Source organism: Rana temporaria, chromosome 12 (genome assembly GCF_905171775.1).
Source record: "Rana temporaria chromosome 12, aRanTem1.1, whole genome shotgun sequence".
In the NCBI taxonomy this organism is placed as follows: domain Eukaryota; kingdom Metazoa; phylum Chordata; class Amphibia; order Anura; family Ranidae; genus Rana; species Rana temporaria.
The window spans coordinates 94,280,679-94,286,678 of record NC_053500.1 but is presented as its reverse complement, the minus strand read 5'-3'; positions in this window follow the sequence as shown (position 1 = coordinate 94,286,678).

The following is a 6,000-nucleotide window of genomic DNA, read 5'->3' as shown; positions in this document are numbered from 1 at the left end:
GAGAGATCATGGCTCCTCCCTCCACAGGAAACACCTCCTCCATCCAAACTTTAAAAGGAGGCCATCCCATCACATTCTTCAGTTGTTTGTAGAGACCTCCAGCCCCATAAGTGACAGTTATTACATAGTATTACAGCAGTATCATCATATATGAAAACCAAGGGCGGGTTACTGCTGTCCTGAAAGCCTATTGGAAAACAAGTTACCGGTAAGTCTAACTTGCAATTTTCCAAATCGTCTTTCAGGACAGCACCTGAGAGGACAGTCGAGACTTACCCCCTTAGGGCGGGACCACAGACTGTAAGACCTTCCTCCCGAACGCCTGATCCTCCGCCGTCATTAAATCTAGTCTATAATGACGGGCAGGTAGACAAGTTTGACCAGGTAGCTGCTCTGCAGATCTGTTCGGGGGTGGCACCAGCTTTTTCTGCCCAACTTACCGCTGCTGCTCTAGTAGAGTGAGCATGTAAATTTTTTGGACACTCCTGTCCTGAGACTGAATATGCATTTGCGATAGCCATTCTGAGCCATCTGGCAATGGTTCCTTTTGAGGCTTGCTTTCCTTTTTTATTACCAGAAAATAAAATAAACAAAGCGTCTGAACGTCTATAAACTTTTGTAGCTTCCAGGTAACACAAAACTGCTCTTCTAACATCCAGGGAAGGGAATGGAATTCATCTTCCTTTTTTCCTTTCGGATTAGAGCAAAATGTAGGAAGAACTATTTCCTGAGACCGATTCCTGATCGAAGCAACCTTCGGCAAAAAAATTGTGTCTGGTTTCAAAACAATTCTATCTGAAAAGATTAAACAAAAAGGCTCCCTGATAGATAAGGCTTGTAGCTCGCTGATCCTTCGAGCTGTTGTAACAGCCACTAAAAAAACTGTCTTTAAAGTTAATAATTTTAGGGAGACTAAAGGTTCAAAAGGTTCCCTGGTCAGGGCCTGTAACACCACTAGAAAATCCCATGACGGACAATCTTTCACCACTACTGGTCTATATCTAGTAAGGGCCTTAAAGAACCTTTTCACTAAAGGTTCCGAGGAAACTGCTTTTTCCCAAGAGCGGCTACCTGGACCTTGAGGGTACTGACCGCTAGCCCTTTGTCGGCCTCTTCCTGTAGAAATTCTAGGACAGAAGAAATTTGTTTTAAAGACCTACCAGATGCCGTGCACCAGGTATTAAAAACCTTCCAGACTTTGGAATAAATTGACCTAGTAACCCGTTTCCTGCTGCATAAGAGGGTCGCTACTAATCTGGGTGAGAAACCTTTCCTCCTGAGGAGCTGCTCCTCAGAAACCAGGCCGTGAGATTTAGCTTTTTTAGGTCCTGATGAAACAAAGGACCCTGCAGAAGCAAATCCTCTCTCAGTGGTAGGTGCCAGTAAGGTTTGACCTGCATCTACAGAAGGGCCGGAAACCAAGGCCTTTTGGGCCAAAAGGGGGTGACAAGGATCACCGCTGCATCTTCCTTCTGGATCTTTGCTAGCACTTGAGGGATGAGCTGGAACGGGGGAAAAGCGTAACCGAGGTGAAAACTCCAGCTGTGTGCTAGAGTGTCCATCCCCAGAGCTGACCTGCTTCTGTCTAGAGAGTAAAAAACGGGAGATCTAACAGATCTATGGCTGGATGACCCCACTTTTTTACTATCAGGTTGATCACCTCTGGGTTTAGCTGCCATTCTGCTTCTAAGACCAAGTTCCTGCTGAGGAAGTCTGCTATGCCGTTCAGAGTCCCTTTTAGATGGACCGCCGATAAGGATAGAGTATGGGACTGCCCATCTCAGAATATTTTTGGCTAAGCCCTGGAGCCCCCTGCTTCTGGTGCCCCTTGTCGGTTTATGTAAGCCACTGTCGTGGCATTGTCCGACAGGATCTGAATATGTTGTCCCTGTACTACTGTTGAGAAGACTAGTAAGGCCATCTCTACCGCCTTCAGCTCTCTCCAGTTTGAGGACCTCCGTGCCTCCCCTGCGGACCAAGACCCCTGAGTCCAGTGACCGTTCATGTGGGCCCCCCATCCCCAGGAGCTGGCATCGGTCGTAATCCTTTCCTGGGTTGGAAAGGACCACATCAGACCCACCGACAGTCTTTCCTGACTTTTCCACCACCAGAGACTCCTCTTGACTTTGGTGGGGATTTTTACCAGAACGTCTAGAGACTCTTGATCGCGATCCCAGACCTTTAGCAAGAAATCCTGTAGAGGTCTGAAGTGGAACCTGGCCCACTGTACTGCTGGTATAGAAGAGGTCAGGGTTCCCAGTACTGACATAATCTTCCTGATGGAAACTAGATGACTGCACTGCAAAATTGATACCGCTTCCCTCACATTCCTTTGTTTTTCCTCTGGGAGAAAAGTTTTTTTCTCCCTGGAGTCTATCCGAAAACCCAGAAAAAGAACCTGTTGTGAGGGGACCAGGTTTGATTTTTGGAGATTTAGAATCCACCCCAAGGACTCCAAGTGAGACCGGGCCCTGACCAGATCTCTCTGAAGACCCTCTCTGGTCTGGGCAAAAAACAGAAGGTCGTCTAGGTAAGGGACCACGGAGATCCCCTCCAGACGTAGTGGTGCCAGAGCCTCTGCAATCACCTTTGTAAACACCCTTGGGGATGACGATAGGCCAAAGGAAAGAGCTCTGAATTGCAAGTGTACCAATTTCTTTCTTTCTCTTAGAGCCAGTCTCAAATATTTTTGGAAGCTGGCTGCAATGGGGACATGCAGGTAGGCATCTCGCAGATCTATGGTTGCCATGAAGCAATCCTGAATGTTTTGAGTCTTTTGCTTCTGCTGCCTTTGCAGACGAAAAAAACGTTTGCGGATAGGCGCCTGTTTATTTGGCCCTCCTGACAGAATTGTCAGAGTTGCTGACCTCGCTGACATACGGATTGATTTCGCAGAAGTGTCTGCGATATACGACACAGCTGCTGAAAGAGTATTAAAGGAGTCTAAAATCTCCTGCTTTGGGGAGTCTGCTGTGATAAGCGATTTTAACTGGCCTATCCAATGTTCCAGGTTTCTGGTAACACAAGTCGTTGCCATAGCTGGTTTAAGATTGTTCATCACGGATTTCCAGGTCTTCTTTAAAAGCAGATCCATTCTTTTGTCCATGGACTCCTTTAACATGCCCATATCTTCAAAGGCCAAATCGGTAGATTTTGAAACCTGTGAGAAAGCTGCGTCCAATTTAGGGACCTTATTCCAGATGGCCTGTGGGTTTTCCTCAAAAGGGAACCTCCTCTTATGCGCCCCGGAAAAAAATGGCTTCTTCTCAGGATCCAACCATTCTTTTAATCATCTCCGTGATTAAAGGGTCACTAAAGGAATTTTTTTTTTAGCTAAATAGCTTCCTTTACCTTACTGCAGTACTGGTTTCATGTCCTCATTGTTCGTTTTTGCTTTGAAGTAGCTGTAATTCTGCTGTGATCTCCACACTTCCTGGTTGCCTGTTTCCTTATAACCATGGTACTGGGAGATTTTCACGGTGGTCTAAGCTGTCATTACTGTGTGTCTAAAACTCCTTAGAACCAATCAGATTCATTTTAAAAACAAAACACTGCCCTGGATTTGTTTGTTTTTGTTCTGTGAGTCTTCCCGACTCACCTCTCACCCGGAACTTCATGTATGTACCTTTAAAACTGAAAGTGAAACTAGAGGCACATTATATGATAGATTAAATTAAATTTTTAATCATTTTTAAAAGGAATCAGTTAACTTTAATGTCTCTATACCCTGTAAACAGTCATTTCAGCAAAAAAAAAAAATTTCCTTTAGTGACCCTTTAATGAATGCACTGGAAACACCCGGCCTTTGGTATCCCCTAAACCTGCATACATACGGTCATGTAGGGAAAGTTCTTTTTTCTCTTCCTCTATCCCCAGATTTGCATGGATAACTTTCAAAAGCTCTGCAACCTTCTCCAAAGACAATTTATACTTTGAAGCTGACTCTGCTTCATTATCCTCTTCGGAGTCCGAGTCCCCCGAGACTTCCTGCAAAGTTTCTTGAGAGACTGGGGTGACCGAAACCTGAGTCTTGCTTACTGAAGAGAATTGTGAAACTCCAGGTTCTTCCACAGGCTGATCTCTTAAGTTAGACCTGAAAGCCTGAAAAGTGGTACGGAATTCCTCCTTAATAGTGGACATTAACTCCCCACACAAGGACGGAGTTTCTTTTAGGACATTGCTTGTGCAATCCGCACAAAGGGATTTTTTCCAAGTTTCGCTCAGCTTTTCTTTACAGACAGGACACCTCCTCTTCACTGTTTGAGCAGAGCCTTTCCCCTGTACAGTAGACAAAAATCAGGGATGCACGCGAATACCAAATTCTGGTGAACAAAATCACTGACACCCAGGTGCACTTAGGAAAAACAACACGCTCCCTGTGCCCTGCAAGCAATTCACCACCACCAAGTACCGACCCCTATTGCTAGGCAACAAACATTTTCGATGAGTGACCAGCCAGGGAGGTGGGGGGTAGGGGAGAGGGGGAGATGGGTGAGGTAACCCCCCCGTTGGAGATACAGGCACCGGGTAATAAGAAGGACCTCACCTTACCTTGGCCTTGCTGGTGCCTTGGCTTGCCCCCTTTTCCGCATCCTCCTCCATTGCAGAGTGCATTGCGGCCGCGTGCAATAGATGGGACACGGTTCCGGATTCAAAAACGCTGCTGCGCTGACCCGGAAATACCCATCCGAAGGCACCATGTGACCCTGCCTTCCCCCCCTGCGCATGCGTCGGAAATGACGTCTTGCGCCGACCCGGAAGCGCAGCCACTTCCTGCATGCAGGCGCGTCCGAGGCCCTCCTCGGATGCCGGAGCCTGCAATGGATACCGGACCTGCTCCGTGCCAAAAAAACGGACTGCCCGACCGGACGTACAGGCTCTCCCCGAGCACGGAAGGGGGAGAAGGAGCCCATGGGACCAAACACAGCGAGGCAAGTGGGAGGGTCAGCTCCATAGAAAAAATAAATAAGTAAAAGTGAGAACCCTCGTCTCTCAGGCAACACCTGAAAGATCATGGCCCTCACCGGAGGTTTTCCTCCAGCTGGAGGAAACACAAAAAACTGAGGAATGCGATGGGAAGGCCTCCTTTTAAAGTTTGGATGGAGGAGGTGTTTCCTGTGGAGGGAGGAGCCATGATCTCTTAGGTGCTGTCCTGAAAGACTATTTGGAAAAAATTTGTAATGCAATAAAACTATCACCCATTTTGTAGACACTATAACTTTTGCGCAAACCAATCAATATATGCCTATTGCGATTTTTTTTTACAAAAAATATGTAGAAGAATACGCATCGGCCTAAACTGAGGAAAAACTTTTTTGCGGATATTTATTATAGCAAAAACATATAGCATTTTTTTTTCAAAATTGTCGCTCTATTTTTGTTTATAGCACAAAAAGTAAAAACCGCAGAGGTGATCAAATACCACCAGAAGAAAGCTCTATTTGTGGTAAAAAAAAAAGGACGTAAATTTTGTTTGGGAGCCACGTCGCACGACCACGCAATTGTCAGTTAAAGCGACGCAGTGCCGAATCGCAAAAAGTGTTCTTCCCGGGCTGAAGTGGTTAAAAAAAAAAAAGCATTTCCTATGGATAATTTTGGCTACCTTAGTTTTTTGCCGTTTCACGTGGCTTGACATATTTGTATCTATTTACTCAACACAATCTTAACTTTGATTTTTTGACACACAAAATGGGTAATATATTGTGTTTGTGTGCACTAAAATTTGTATATTTTCGCGACTGTTTATCAAAATACGGGTTTGATAAACAGTCGCGATAATATTGTGTGCCAAGAAATTGCAACTACCAAGAATAAATTCTCCAAGGTCTCGGTTCTAAGAATTTTTATATATATATATATATATATATATATATATATATATATATATATATATATACATATATATATACATATATATATACACACACACACACATATATACATATACACACACACACACACACTAGTGAAAGATTTAAATAAGATAGGTTGCACCTGCAC